The sequence below is a fragment of the Sinocyclocheilus anshuiensis genome, unplaced genomic scaffold (genome assembly GCF_001515605.1).
Source record: "Sinocyclocheilus anshuiensis isolate Anshui unplaced genomic scaffold, SAMN03320099.WGS_v1.1 scaffold282, whole genome shotgun sequence".
Taxonomy (NCBI): domain Eukaryota; kingdom Metazoa; phylum Chordata; class Actinopteri; order Cypriniformes; family Cyprinidae; genus Sinocyclocheilus; species Sinocyclocheilus anshuiensis.
The window spans coordinates 1,103,166-1,120,201 of NW_015544154.1; the positions used below are offsets into that span (position 1 = coordinate 1,103,166).

Sequence of the window (17,036 nt, forward strand, 5' to 3'; positions counted from 1 at the left end):
TGGCACACACACACATATATATATATATATATATATATATATATATATACACTACTGTGCAAAAGTCTTAGGCCATTTGTATTTTCAACAACAAAAAATGGGTTTAAGTCAGTTAATTCTATCTTTTGCTGTAGTGTGTCAGTAGGAAATACCAGTTTATATTCGTAAACATTTCTTTTGCCATTAATTGTAATAATCCAGTGAGATTTGTTTGCACAAGGAGTCTGACAATAGCCAGTGCTCCACACAGAGATCTGATCTCATCATTGGGATTACATGAAGAAACAGAAAAAAAACCTCAGACAGACTAAATTCAGAAGAACTGTCAACATCTCCAAGACGCTTCAAGAAACCTACCTGCAAAGCTACCTGAAAAACTATGCGCAAGTGCACCTATAGCTGTTTTAAATGCAACGGTTGGCCACACCAAATGTTGATTTGATTTAGTAAATAATTGTTAATTGATAAATAAAATCTATTTATGACATTATTTTTGAAAGCATCCTCACTTTACAGCATTTTTAAGCAAGTGCCTAAAACTTTTCACAGTATTGTAGCTTTGCAGGAAGGTTTCTTGAAGCGTCTTGGAGACGTTGACAGTTCTTATGGATTTAGTCTGTCTCAGTTTTTTCTGTTTCTTCATGTAATCCCAGACGGACTGGATGATAGTGAGATCAGATCTCTGTGTGGAGCACTGGCTGTTGTCAGAGAAAAATCTCACTGGATTATTACAATTGATTGCAAAAGGAATGTTTGGAAATGTAAACTGATATTTCCCACTGACACACTACAGCAAAATATAGAAATAACTGGCTTAAAACCTTTTTTTTTTTTTTTTTGGTGAAAATACTAATGGCTAATTACTCATTAGTCATACTAATTTTAACTAAAAGTCAGTACTATCCATTTCTATACTGTAGCTGATAAATTTCTGTGTGGCCCATTTCCATCCTCTATACTGTCTATGTGGACACATAAATATACTTACAGACCTTGAGAGTCACAAAACGTAATCATTAGGGATAAGCTTCAACATGTTCAATACTTCTGTCTAGGGCATTTCATAAGGGAAACATCACTCTACATTTATACAAATGAATTGTAATGGTTCTTGAGGCAGAAACTTTTGAATATTTAAATAAGTGTGGGATTTGAGTGTTGTGGTAGAGGGAAAGATTTTCAGTGAATATCAACTTAAAGGGACAGTTCACCCCAAAATGAAAATGTTATAATTTACTCACCCTCATGTGTGACCTGTAAATTTTTTATTTTTTTTCCGTGGAACAAAAAGTTAAGATATTATGAAGAATGTTTTACTTAATCCATACAATGAATGGGAATGGGGTCCAGTGTTGTTTTGGACACTATTGACTTTCAAAATATCTTCTGTGTTCAGTAGAAGAAAGAAAATCATTCACAAATAGAATAGCCTACTTTATGATACTCCTTTTTGTCACACTCAAAACAGAAAATAAAAAGCATGATAAAGTAATTCGTAAACAATGACAGAATTTTCATGTTTTAACTTTTTTAACAGTTTGAGTAATGGAATCCTGCCAAACAAATTTAAATCTATACTTTCATATCCAAATTTTATTTTGGAAAGAACATTGTTGAAAAACACACAAAAAAAGCATGATAAAGTAATTAGTAAACAATGACAGAATTTTCATGTTTTAACTTTTTTAACAGTTTGAGTAATGGAATCCTGCCAAACAAATTTAATCTATACTTTCATATCCAAATTTTATTTTGGAAAGAACATTGTTGAAAAACACACAAAAAAATTGCTGTTCTTTTGAACTTTGTGTTTTCAACATTGATAATAATAAGACATGTTTCCTGAGCAGCAAATTGGCATATCACAATGATTTATGAAGGATCATGTGACACTAAAGACTGGAGTAATGGCTGCTTAAAATTCGTGCCATTACAGAAATGAATTCATATTTAAAATATATTGAAATAGAAAAAAGTTGTTTTAAATTATGATAATATTTCACAATATTACTGTTTCATACTGTATAATTGATTACATAAATGCAGCCTTGGAGAGCACAGGAGACTTCTTTTCAAAAACATAAAAAAATCATACCAACCACTAAATTTTGAACTGGTAGCATTTCAAATTCAAGAGTTTTGGTGGTGCAACATAAACGTTGCTAGAGTGAGAGTCTATGTTACTCTGCAAACAATCAGAAAGAGTCATTAGCTTTGCTTCACTTTCCTTTCAATTTCTCCTAAATCCACTTTTTCTTTTCTTTTGGCAAGCTGATGTGAAGATATATCCAGTCTATCTGCCTCTTAAACTGAACTCAAGGGTCTGAGGAAGATAGAGCAGAATAGAGAGAGTCAGGAGACTGAGGAAAAGTGTGATAGTGGTGCATTAAAAGGCAGAGCACATACAGTGCAGAGCCACATTCATTATTCATTAGCTAAGTTACCATGTGTAGTAATTAAAACAAAATCTTTGTCTAAAACAGAAATTGCTGTAGTAGATATTTCTACACTGAACTCCAAAAATAATTTCTGGAATTAGATTCATACTTAGATTGTCTGAATGTACACCAGACATTCAAAAGTATAATTTGATGGTGATGTGGGTCACTGTACAGATACTACAGATGTGGCAGATTCGGTGTTGCCATGGTGTTTTGCTTTGTGCATCAGCTTTAATTAAACTTGACGATTGTGGAAGGCAAAAAAATAGAGCAGCCAAGAAGAGTGAGGAAAAAGACAACAACGGCCTGACCCTCCTGGTTGGGTACAATTGAAGGAGCCACAGCTAGCATGGCGCTCATCCCGTGCACACAGATTGCATTACACAGCCAATCCACTCAAAGAGCCTTTGCTCCTCTAATGCACTGACATGCCTTAGTGTGTGGAAGCGGTCAGTTTCACGCAGTTAAGTGGTCCCCCATGGTCGATTAATACAAGGGAGACTGTTTTACTCATCAACCACCATGCTCAATATCATCAATATCGATGAAGGCCCCGTTAGCGAGACACTAGTCATGGTCATTATCACACCTACCACTGTTGCTCTCTGAAAAGTAGGACATATAGCGGCTGAAGCTTCTTATATTGACTCGTGGTGGATGAAGCGAGGCCTGTATTTAAGTCTTCAAATGAGATGGGTGGTTGGTGATGACAATCTGCTTGATTGATTTAGCGACGTATGGAACGCCCTCATTTGTTTGCACTCCTGTCAGCAGAGGGATTATCCAGCTGGACACTTGGCATCCATTTGCGGGAATGAGATGTGGCTGAAGTGTCGCCTCTGCCGAGGTATCTATCACACCGACATGGTGCTGTCATACAAAAAACATGAATTACAATGTGAGCTTCTGCTGCATGCGTGTTCGAGCGGCAGGGAACGTGCTACAGCAGCCCAACATCTTACTTCTTGTGGAGAACCATGGTGTGAAAGCAGCACACTGCCCCAAATCTCATTCAGCACACCTACATGTTCCTGTGAGCTATGTTTTTCACTGTTCAAAACAAATATTTCCACCTACTCATTAACCTTAATGACTGCACAACACAGACAATGCAGAAGAGAACAGGGGAGGCAAACAGTGGTAACCATTACTTTCCCTGCTTGAGATGACAATAGGAGCAGCTGAGGGCCTCCAAGCTATAATCTGACTGTGGCCGTATAGTCTCCTCCGTCATTAGTATTGACTCTGCATGAAGCCGGGCCAATTGAAGCACTCAGCTGCGATCATGCAGGCACACATAAATCCAGTATGTTTTAAGACCCTGAGTGGCTCTTTGAGGAGACAGGCACATTACCTCAATTAATTTTGTTTTCCAATTTCATAAAACAACTGGAATATTTGGATAGTGTGGTACAATCTCCAACAGAAACCAAATGAATTGGCTTAGGATGAAATCAATTATGATGCAAGAATTTTCTAACCTTTTTAGGAATATTTTTAAGAACAACCATGAAACAGATCTGCCTTTAAAATCTGACTAGATGAGCAAAGTTTGAAGCCTATGACCACACATCAAATGCAATTTATATTACTGTTTTTCTTAATCGCTTTGGCTCATTTTTCGAAACAGTCTTACCATTCTCTTTCTCTCACCCTTTTTTTGTACACTAACTCTCCATGTTGTCTAGCTGGAGGCTATTGTGTATCACACTGAGATTTTTAGATAGCGATTTCAACAGTAGGTAAAAGTTTACAGGGTGAAGTCAATAATGTAGTACTCTGAAATATAATATGCACATTTCTAAGTAAGTACATTTATTTTTTGCAGCAATGTGTTACATGTAAACAGAAAATAATTAATGTCCTAGATATTTATGGAATATACTGTACATGTATGTCTGACAAATTTTGATAAATGATTGAATCATTCTGCATGTGATGACTTAGACAATGAAATAATATTTCGAAGTTGTGAAGATTATGACTGAGAACTAACTCATCAATTTTGATAAGCAAGCTATTTAGTTATTGTGCAAATTGAAGAAAATTGTACTCTGCTCTTTTGCACACATATGCCAAAACACGTGCCGTTTACTTGAATAAAAATCTGGTGTAAACAAGAAATTAATTGTTCAGTGATCTGAACAATCTCCCTTTAGAATTGAATTGAAAGCCTATTCAATTTTCAATGAATTTAAAAGAGGTACAGAATTGCAATTTGAATTTGAAAGTAAGGTAATAGACTTAAGGTTTCAAAGAAATTATGACTACAATTTTTTTTATTAGAAAAGTTTGTCAAAAACATTTGAAAAGTTTTAAAAGCCTTAAAATCTGAAGTGTTATAGGCCTTAAGGAACAAATAAAATGATAGGACAATAGTATCATAGAACGTCAAACAGACAAACAGATAATAGATGCTTTTTGATTAAATGGCAATTTGATAACCTAAGCCAAAAGCATCAAGACAGAGTGAATGTATTTACATCTTACAGCATTTGCTACTCAACCACTCTGTCCAGATGCTGTCTCATGGATAGCAGTATGTGTCAGTATGTGTCTGCCGAGATGTCAAGCTGTTTCGATCTATATCCGCCTCTGCCATCATATTAGGAGAGTCTGTTGGTTGGCAAATGTCTTTATTGTGGAACAAGCTTCGACCCAGGACCCTGTCACAACAGTATGTATTCTAGGAAGTCTGTGATTTATCAGCCTCAAAGACACGGATCTCTTTGACACACTTCTGTTTGTGAATCCAGGCCAAATGATCTGAGAGGCTTGAAAAAGCCAACTGTCTTCAAGTTCCTCTCCCATATCTGAAATATGCTGAGAGTGGAAGAAGACATCCTCTAGGGGAGGGGAGGGTGGCTGTTTGAAAAGGGGTTCCAATATAATGAGCAACCCAGATTTGTACTGTGCCTTCCACGGCAGTGATGACAAACATACAGTGCAATCAAGGCAAAGTCATATTTATAAGCTTAGCTAAGCTGAGCTGAGAACACCTCCCGCTCTGTCTCCACCGACTAATCTCACTGAACAGTACAATTTATGCCATTTGGCGCGTCTGTAGGATATAGTGTTGACATTGGATTTCTGAATTAACAATCAACACGATTTCTGAATTAACAATCAACACAGAGGCTGTCGCTATTGTGTGACAGCACAATCTCTATGGCGGCTCTGACTGAAACGCAAAGCCTTAGTATTTCAAGTGCACAGACATTTATTACAGTTACCGAGGCCTGAGGGTATGGGAGTCAATTTTCATTTTCACTGAAATGAGAGGTTTGCTTAATAAGCTGCTCAAAGACCTATCTCCATAGATTCAAAATGCACAAACTCTAACCCCTCCGTTCCTATGCATCTGTGCAACACCCTGACTCCTCTCCAGTGTGCCAAATGTCTGTCAGAAAGGGGTTTTGCATCCGCGTATGGCATTAGACATCTTCTGCAGAACTAAAACCAGTGCAGCATGTTCGCTCCATCATTTATCTGTAGCCATTTGGGCTGCATCCTGTTCCCTGAAACCTACATCTTTTTCTTATGTAATTCACATTAGGCGATCTGCTCCTTGCAGTGACCACAGGCAGACTAATTATAAATCACAGACTGATGTCTACATTAACAACTGATTCATTGAACTATCACATAATAAAAGAGACGATGAAGGATCTAAAATGTGTTTGAGCAAAAAACGTCAATAGTGTGCGCTTAGTATATATCAGTTCTCACAGCTTCACGAGTCTATAAAAGAAGCCATTTTGGATGGATCTAATTGTTAGCTTGTGTCACTATGCAGGGTAGCTCATTACATATATGCTTGATGAATTTTGCTATGGCTCCAAGTGGGATTTGAACCCATGACCCCAATATTACTCGGCAGGCAAGTAGGCAACGAGCAAGGAAACCAGGTTAGGCCATTCCAGGAGCACATTCACCTCAGCGCAGTCTAAATTGTTAAGGGAGATCTACTGTGACAACCAACATACTGCAGGTAATAAACCAAGATATCTTCGCTCCAGTTCAAATTCACAGAAGAGTAATGTGAACAGGCATTCACAGAGGCCACATGACCCAGCAACAGCCTTTGGTGATTCCAGAATTATCATCAGCAAGAATTTGCCTCTGGAGACCTTATTAAACATGAACATAAAGCCTGAATAAAACACATAAAAACCAGAGGGTTTCTTCATCCTGGGTATTAGGTCAGATATAGGATTGTTAAAAGTTACAGGATAAACAAAGCTACAAGCTTGTGCCTTGTAGTCTTGTTTCCAGTATTTTTAGCAGAATGATTCTTTAATTCATTGGCAGAATGCATTTCAACAGAAAGATGTAATTCTTTTTTTTTTCTTTTCATTAAGCTGATTGACTACTGAAAAAAATATGGTGCAGGATTTAATTTGAATTTAAATTGATAGTACATTTCACACAAAAAATTACAAAGAACCTGCAAGTAAAACTTTGAATTAAACATGAAATTTTGAAGTAGAAAAAGACATGTTTTATTTACAACTTCAAAAAATATATTTTTTATAGTGTATCTTTGCTAATATGTTATTTGGGATGTGTAGTGTATGATATTGTCTTCAAACACAACAGATACATGTAATCAATAACCACAAAGGAATTTAATGTTTATTGTTGCCATTTTACAATGGCAGACATAAACATGAATGCATCTACTGTAACAAGTGCTATCGATTCTACAGTAATGGTCCAAAGGTCAAACATTTTAGCTAAAGAGGAAGTCAGACATTTATCCCAATTAAAATTCCATCATTGTACTATTGTTACTTTAACTTCTGCTGGGACAGAGTAATAGGGATGCCGCGCGATTAATAAAACACCAGTTTTAAAGAGAAAGCCTGTGTGGCTGTGTGTTTGGCAGAAGCAGGGCCCACTGCTGGCTGGATTATATCTTGTCTAACAGCACTTCCTCTGACCCGAGAACAGTACATCAGCGGTCATTCATTCGGCCTCACTGCATTAACACTCCAGTACTGAGAGAGAAAAAAAATGACATTTACAAATTTGCCACAGCGCAATCCTTATCGTTTTTAGTACATCTTTTGCATCCTTAGAAGAAGCTAGTCTATACAATCTCTTCAGTCTATGTCATTAAACTTTTTTTTTTTCATTTTGCACAGCCTGACCCACATTAGAGATGGTCTTTATGAAGCATCAGGGTGGGCAGAAGCATTTCAACTGCTTCATTTTTCTCTAAATGGCAAAGATTACGGAGTTTAATGTGTGTGATATTAGCTAAATGCTCTCGTTTACAGGCTCCTCCTTTGCCTTAGGGGAACTGAATGATATCTGGCATTTTTTTGGCTCAGCAGACACATTCAATACATTAACACTCATCTTCATGACAGCACACCAGTGCCTGCATTACACATTCAACCTTGTTTCTTTGAACTGCTTGTGACATATTATCAATCAAAAAAGAGCTTGGGGATAAGGAATGTCCAGTCCAAGAATTAATTTCAGGTCACAATCTCAGAAAAGAGAGAAAGAATGTTTCCACAACAGAAAGGTGTGATTGTCAGGAGATACTTTACTGGAAACAGTAGCACTCGATTCTTGCGAACTGCAAATATAATATATATATTTTTAAATCGTGACCCCAATGGATATGTGATTTTAATCACACATTTAATTTTAGAGAATTAATTTTCCCTAAAATACTGTAATTGAGCTATTTGATGCTTCCATTTAAGCTGGCTAAGATGATTATAGTCCACAGTGGACTGAAAATGCTCAGAACATCTGTCATGGATTATTTGCAGTGAAAGGGAAAGTTAAAGCCCATTTAGTATATTAATCTAACACAGAGAGAATCTTTATTATATCTGCAAGCATTAAATTGTCAAATATTGTTGCTGCTCTGTAACTCTTTCATCTTAGGAGCTTAAGAATGCTTGAAGGAAAGTATGCATTAAGGACATCCATGAAAATGAAAAGCATGAATTTGTGCATTTAAGTCTTATTTGATTGAACTTTTTATACAACAAAATTAACCAATACTTTTGCTTGCATAGTTATCTATGTACATACATAACACAATAAAATGATAATTATTGCAGCCCATTTTATTTAACATTCTAATAATGTTCTTTCCTACCATAAACAGTAATGGTTTTCAGCACCTTACCAAAAGAGACAGCTCCTCAAACCTCAACACCACTGGTAAAGCAACAACCCACGAATCCATGAATCATCCATCATAAATTACGTAAGATCTTTCAAAAACCAATACATGGCACAGAAGCTTTTCCAATGAATCCAACTTGCTTATAGTGTCCATTACAGCACCTCTCTTCCTTAGTGAAGTTCTAAAGCCTTGTGAGGGTTGAATGTTAAATGCAGATTAGCACCAGTGTGAGCTGACAGCCTTCCAGGAACTTTTTGTTTTTTTCCCACTGAGAAATAAATTATAAAATGGTTATGATGCAATTTGTTAAATAATAACATTTGCTTATTCTGTAGCCTATTCAGGAAGCCTCAAAAGTCACTGGGGTCTATTAGAAGCAATGAGAAACAGTTGTGTCAACCATCATGGATACACTGCCTCTTTCCCCTTGTCTCTTTAGAGCATAGCAATGCACATGTGAACAGAATATGAATGACCCAACGCCATATTCTAGCAAAAGTAATGGTAAGTAGAGCAACAGAAGACAGCTGAAAAAATATCCCCAAATCTACCACATCACAGTCACAGAAATAATGCAAATCATAACCCCCTGCAGCATAGATAGATAGATCAAAAGATGAAATGCATCCATTCACCGTCAACTTAAGAAAACAGGTTCGCTTTAAAATAGATCTGCACAGACTGGTTAGATTAGGCTACGGTTCCTTACCCATTTCTGTCAGGTAATGTTAGCTGTGAGGCGATATCAGTAAATGGGAACATCACTGCAGCCCTCACAAAACACCCAGTTCATGTAGAATCCATGCACGATGTACGGAGATGCAAGTAAAAGCAGCGCTCTAAAGCGCTCGGTAAGCTTTGACAAAGCAAAGCAGGTGCAAAAAAGGGGGAGGGGGGCTGGAAGAGAACAAATCTTCTAAAAAAATCTGTAAATAAATGGGGGATAAATCTACCACCGTTGATATGTTGTGCTGGACACATAAAATAAGCCTAGTATCCACATCCGTGAATGAAATGTCTAAACCACATGGGTTATCAACAGCCTCCCTTTGGGTAAAATCCAGAGTTAGTACTTGGTAGGTTTCTCTGATCGAGATGTGCCTTTTAAAACCACCGCCATACACCGCCGTTCTTCAACGCATACTGGCCCCATGCTCCTCAGATCTTGCCCACATCCACCACCGCAGTCCATAGATGCAACACAACGTGCTGACTCCGCTGAATGCTGGTGAATGTGTCACAGCATCACCTCACAGCCTCCTTGAGTGCGCACTCCTTCCTCTCGCCTTCATCATTTCTCGTGAGCGATGTCCACTGCAGAGCCTCCCCAAAGTTGAACCATCGGCTCGACTGAATAGGCTACTCGAGTCTCAACATCCAGCAATAACGTTTTAATTCGTGTTGCTAAGGGATCTTCTCGTTAAATCTGTCGTTTAATGTCAGCGTACTAAACTTCATTCCTTCCCTTCGTGAATCTCAGCTCAGCTCGGGCTCATTTAAAGCGACGTTTGTTTGGCGCTGCAGTTTTCTGCTCATTTCGTAGCCTATTGCTTACAAATCGCTGTTGCGCTGGCCAGCTCTATGTTTCGTCAGAAAATGTAAATAGAAATTGTAAGCACACGGAAAGAGGCACCGTCAGTGAAAATGTGGTTAAGGAGAAAGGAATATTTGCAGCGACTGACGGATGATATATTAAACCTGACACTTGCGCGTTTGAAATGCATCTGTTGCTGAATGATGCGCATTTGTGTGTGCGCGCGCGCAGTCTTTAGTTACTCATTTCGTTTATAAGCCAAAAAGAGCAGTGTGATATCTTTGTTTAAACTTGGCTTTATTAATATGCGTGTATTTCTCCGTAATGTTTTTTTCTCCTTCTTTCTTGGCACAAATCGATGTGGGATTGCCACCTACCGGCATGCATTGCCCTCTCGATATTTCTGTTCTCTGCCAGCCATCAGCAGGCTAACACTACATTTCTCAATTTTATATGCAAGGAAGCATTATAGTTCCTTTAACACAGCACCTTAATAAAAGGTTTGAGCACGTCGCTCATTTATGCTAATTCGCTTGTCTTGATGATTGATCAATTGGACAATCAGGGCTGACATTAACCTGGTTTGATAGAGTCTATCAGACCAAGCTAATGTCAGTACTGTTAGTCCAACCGATCAATCATCTAGACCAATTTACCAGCAAACCCCCCAAACATATCTTCTATATACCAGTCAGAAAACCAGTTAAATGCAGCATCTATTTTTTTTCTTCAAAATTCTATGATTAGCATATTACAATAATACACTCTAAAAAATGCTGGGTTAAATACAGCCCAGTGCTGGGTAAAAGAGGGACAAACCCAGCAATTGGGTTGTTTTGACCCAGCGGTTGGGTTACTACCCAGAAGGTTGGGTTAAACATTTAACCCAACCGCGGGGTCACCATACTTGGCCACATGTCACGTCACAAAACAACCCAATTGCTGGGTTTGTCCCTATTATACCCAGCACTGGGTTGTATTTAACCCAGCATTTTTTAGAGTGTATTAATTGTTGTTTTGATACATTTATTTTTAGGAGGGATGTGGTATCATATAAACTTGACAGACTGAGAATATAAAGCTTGTTTTTAGTGCTCCATTGCAAATCTACCAAAAAACTGTCCTTTTGCATTGATCACCTTATGTTAAATTGTAACAGCAGTCTTTTGTAATGACACGGTCCATTAAATCAGCCTTCAGTTTAATCAGTGCGATATACTGTTCACCCTATTCCACTATTCTGTGATCTAATGAAAGGAGAGTTTCTAATAGCACTCTCCTTATCACCATTAGGTTTTAGAGTAAGGCACTCAACCATAGCTAACTTGGGGGGACTGTCGTGACAATTAATGTAAATAGAAAAAGCGTAATACCATCAAACTTTTAAAACACAGATAACATCAATCTCATATAATGTGATCCTGTGAGTTTGAACATGGGTGAAGAACTTTGCGTTGTTGGTATATATTTCTAGTACATTTGTATTCCAGAATACATAAAACCAGTGGTGAGTGGTAACTTTTTCATGCAGGTAATATCCCAATACTCCATTCCCCTTTTCCATAATGCAACAAAACAGAGATACACTCTGTAAACTGAGGCGCAGCACGTCAGCTTAGAACAAGGTCAAAGACACAGATCAAAATCACAGATGAAAACTAAGAAATTTCAAATGAAATTTTAAAGTATACTCATTCTCCTGCCTTATTTGCAGATTAAAGCATTCTCTGACCGTCCTTTGTGATTTAACTCCACTAAGAACTTTGTGAACTATATTTGAAGTGTTATGTTATAATAGGCAACATACCTAATGTAACAATTATGTCAAAAATTAATGGATATTCACAAATTATTTTTGTTTGCGAAAACATGTTAGTATACAGTTATGATTTACTTTGTTTTAGTATAATTAACACTTCAGAATACTGTTCCAACATTTATGAATAACTGCACAGGAACAAATGAGTAATACAATATTTATATTCTATTAACTAACAACAAACTCCAATTAATTAAGAAGTAAGTAATAGCACTCTGTTTATTGTGTTAATTCGCTGTTAGCTAATCAGTAAGTGCTATTTTCTCAGAGAACTATTAAGAAACTACATACCATTTCATAATTAATGCAAATAATGCATAATGCATGAAAAGCATGAAAGGCACTTAATGACTTAAGCCCCTAAGCTTTTGAGGCTTTTGTAAGGTTTTGGATAGTAGTTCCTACTGATGGATTTGGTATCACTTAAGTCAATACCAGGATCTTTACTTTAGAATACTTTTACAAATAGCTAGTAATTCCTTTAGAAGGATCTAGTAACACAGTCATTACTAATGAATTATGAGACCATAATTCTTATAATAGATATTAATGAAAACCCAATCTTAAATATTCTAACCATTCATAATGGTTAGGAAAGATATCCCCATCCCCCGTCATTTTATAGGTTACATTTCTTTTTAGCATTTGAGGCATGGCTGATGACTCAACATGTTCCAGTAGTCTCTCCATGACTCTCTAGTTATTTAGTGAAACGTGTGGATCTAAGTTGCATTCTCTTTGTTTACGTATAGCAATAATAATGTGAACTAAATTGATATAGAATACAGCTTGAAGTTCAGAGGGATGCTGAAAAATTGACCACAGGAGTCAGGCCTAAAAACTGCAATTAAATAACCATTTCTTTAAAATGACCCATTGTCAGTAAATAGTTCTGTAAGAAGACTGATAAAATGTACTAATTATTAACACATCATTATACCTATATTGATTCTGTAATTGGTTAAATGTTAAAGTAGTGGATAAAATGAAAATGAAAATGAAAATAATTTCCACATATTCCCAAAATTGTATTTCTATTAAAGTTAACATTAATAAGCAAATCCCTGTGCTAATCCTCCTAATTCTTCCAGTATTCAGAATATTTGCAGATTTTATTTTAAACAAACAACTGATATTGTATTTGTAACTGGGCCCTTCAATGATTTCACAAGGTCTGAGGTATAAATATATATATATTTTTTTTTTAAATTTTTTTTTTTTTTGTGCCTCCAACCTCTACACCCAGTGAAGGCCATTGGGTGACTGTCAGAATACATCAAACCTCATTACCCCCTATATTGTCTTATGTGCCTGTTGCTTTTTCATTTGCTGATCATTATTTTATAGGCAGGATGGGCTGTAGGAAGTTTCCTTTCTGCTGGTTCTGCTGCAAGCGAAGACAGCAGGAAAAAATGCTGCCTCAACTACTATGGTTCATCTGCTTTGCAAATAAACAGATTTATTATTTATTCATTTTTTACTCTTTGTGGGAGTGGGCGTTAGGCTCTAATACCTGTAGTACAGGGAAAAGATTTGCAACCGTTAAAATGAAATTTATCTATAAAACTGTACTTTGAATTGATAACACTTTAATATTCAAAATGCAGAGTTATTTTGCTTTCTTTGAATACGTTTTCTGAAGCTCAGCAGTTTATGCATGTGTTGACAAAATGAATAAATTCATTTTCTGATAAAACTGAGTGAGAAAATTCTCCAGCAGGTATAGGCTTTATGATTTTAATTCGCTATGGCGCAATGCAGCTTGTCAGATGTGGCTGAAGAGCTGAATGGACGGATGGGTTGTAAAATCTGTCATTTGCCAGCAGTTGCTTGTTTGATTGAACTCTCTAGCATACGTGTACCTCAAGCATTAATTCTTAAGTTTTTTTTTTTCTTGCTACATTCACACATCTGCAGTTCAGAGCCAGCTAGCTTGCATTCAGAAACCTGTCAGCTTTCTGGGTCAGACTTCAAAGATTTGACAGAAAGACAAGAGGAGAGGAGAGAGCTGCTAAGGCTATAGCTTTAAATTATTAATACTGCTGTCCCACTGCACTTGTTTTTTCCTGTCTCACTTTAATATTAAATGACTTATACCTCAATGTAGAATATCCATATGATAAGGACCAAGCAGAGATGATGTATACAATTGGAAACAGAGGAAGAAACTGTTAATTGATGGTGTATTGATGGTGCAGCTATGCTAATTTCTTTCTCTATTTCCTTCTCTGTTTCTGCCATGGGATTGGCATCCCGTGGTAACTAGGAATTACACAAGCTTCAGTCTGGATCCAGCCCTTACAAAGACCTGAGCAGGGGCGGATTTAGTGAATTGGGGGCCCCAGGCAAAATATAGGAATGGGACCCTATACATTTGCACACATTTTCCTAGATCAACCTTGAGGTTCCTTTTTTTGTTGTGATGCTTGCTGCTGCGAAATGGTGCCCCATAGTTGTGTCCAATGTTTCTATATTTTTCATGTACATGTTATAATGGCTTTCTTTTATGTTGTAGACCACGAAATAGCAACTGATTTACAGTTGAGATACAGATTTTCACAAAAACAAAATAAATCATAAAATGATAAACCTCACAATTGAGTGTTTAAACCAGGGGTGAGTCAGAAGTATAAATTATTATATTAATTTAAAACGGGGTTATGTGGGTGGATTTTCGCATTGGTCTGAACAAAAACTACAGACTGGATTATTGAAAATGAACATTCATTCTCTGCCAGTAGGAGGCGCTTTTGGAACGTCAGAAATATAGAATGAGAAAAGTGTGAAAAAATATAGCCAATATTAAGGAGGAAAGTCCACACACTGAATTACCAGCATAAGCCTGTGTGCAAAGGCTGTCTAATTCTAAACTTTAAAATACATTTATTTTTAGTTATTTTAACTACAAATTTAAATAAAACTGAAAAAAATGAAAAGGCAATTATACATTTACACACCTAAGGATTATATCAACCATAAAAGTAACTACGTATGTGTCCTCTACTTGGTTCCTTCTCATAAATGAGTAAGCGGCATTTAAAACAATTATAAACATATAATACTCATAGACTCATAGACAAATTAACAATTTCAAATTGCAATGTATTTGGATGAGTTAATTTTTTTTTCAAATCGAAAGTGTATCTATGTTCAAAAACAGGAGTTAGTTAGTCCTGAACATGTTGGTTTCCATCACATACAATTTCATCAGCAAAGGACATACAATAACACAACAAAGCACCTGAAGAAATCCACGAGGCTTCTCCGGCCCACTAAATAGACTGGCAAAATAAATCATTCAAATCTTTACCTCAGGGCATGGATCATTCTCCGAACTCTTCTCTCTTTCTTTCTGTCTCACCCATCCAGGTACAGTAGCCCATGAAACTTTCATCTGGGATGGTGCCTTTTATCAGTTGTATCCCCAGGCTATGAAGGCATACCAGATGGTGACTAGAATCAAAGAACACTTCCCCCAAAAAAGCAGTCCTATGGTGATATAGCCTTACAACTCAAGATAACAAGAAATGCTGCTACTCAGAATTACACTTGTCCTAAGATATTCCCATTTGTGCATGTAAAGAGAACAAAAGGAGATATGAAAGAAAGAAACATTGTACTACCATGGAATAGTCCGGTCTTTGGTATATAGAGTTACCTGAGCACTGCGGCACTATAGAATGCCAGAACTCTCTGAGAATCACTACTGTGACATAGTGCTGCCCCAAATCCCCAACCGTCTCCATCACCCGCTTTCTATCTCTCTCTGTTGCTCACTCTCTCACTCAAGAACATGTGAGGACGCGAGGGGACAGCCTAGACTACAAATCAGATCCATGGCCCATATGTCTCAAAAACAACGAAGGCTTCTTTTCTCCCAGTCATATTGCATTATGTCAGAAATACAAGAACAATAGTTGCAAACAAATTGAATTAGGATATTTTATTGTTTTGTTTTGTTAAACAGACTCTACAGGATAATATAAAGAGCCTAATTTAGAGCACATATAGTCTATTTTTATAATACTGATGCCACATACTGTGGGTGCTAATTAGTGCATTGGACTTCATGGATCATCAGATATGGAAGCTTCTGTGATCCATGAGTTTAAAAAAATTCACACATTTTTACATTCACAGACATTCCTTTTTTATTTTCACACTCCTTGTATTTTCATACTTGTTTATGCCAGTGCATTATTTATATCAAATTAAATAATAAACTTTGTGACAAAGCTGTCTGAGGTTGTTTAAGAAGTTAAAGGCTTTTGTACACAGCAGTTAATGATATTGTTGGAAAAACTGAAGAAAAAAAAAGACTCCATAGCCAAGTAAAATAAAATAAAAAGTAATAAAATAAAAATCAATACATTTAGATACATTTAGGTTTTATATGCAGATCATATTTTAAAAGTTTCTTTCTTTCTTTCTTAAATCAAAAACTCACCTTCATTTAACATGAAAATGCCACTAAATAATACTATCCATAACACTAGGTGGCCCTGAGAATATAATGCAACAATTCAAAAGATATTTAACTGGCAGAACAGAAAAAAAACATATATTAATGAATTAATTTAAATCAAATAAAATATAAACTAAATTACCTGAAAATAAATATATCATAGTCGTAGAGTAAAATAAAATGGAAGGATGGACTAAAAATCAACTAGAAATAAAGATGAAATTGAAAATTTAAAAATAACCCTGGTATACAGCAATGCTATAGGTAGCATTGCCCTATTGTTCCTATTCTCTGAAGAATACTGTACTTCTCTCGCTCCCCTCGGCACACAATATTTGTCCTTAACCAACTAGCACTTCAAGAATGTGTAAGTGGCCCATAAATGGATTAGATTCTGAGATAAAACTCTGATCCACCATTGCGATATTTGAACTCACTGGCCTTTCCTTTTGCCTCTTTTGAAATAATAAGAATCCCATGTGATATGCTCATCCATCACAGCATGGAGTGGCTGGAGAAGAGACTCCCCGGCTGAGCTCAGTGCTAGATGATGGATGTCCTCCTCCTTGGCCTCTTGAAAGCCAGGAGACTCAGTCAGGTCCTCCCACTGCCATCATGCCTAA

General features: G+C 36.6%; 1 protein-coding gene across 1 annotated transcript in view; it reads right to left on the reverse strand.

Annotated features, from left to right (window-relative positions):
• The window catches only part of LOC107695364 (leucine-rich repeat-containing protein 4C-like), a 24,681-nt gene extending 14,618 nt beyond the window's left edge, over window positions 1–10,063 (reverse strand). Inside the window, exon 1 of the mRNA XM_016495245.1 lies at window positions 9,305–10,063. The gene's annotated coding sequence lies outside the window, so the exon portion shown is untranslated. The remainder of the gene's footprint in view (window positions 1–9,304) is intronic.
• Window positions 10,064–17,036: the final 6,973 nt, after the last annotated feature.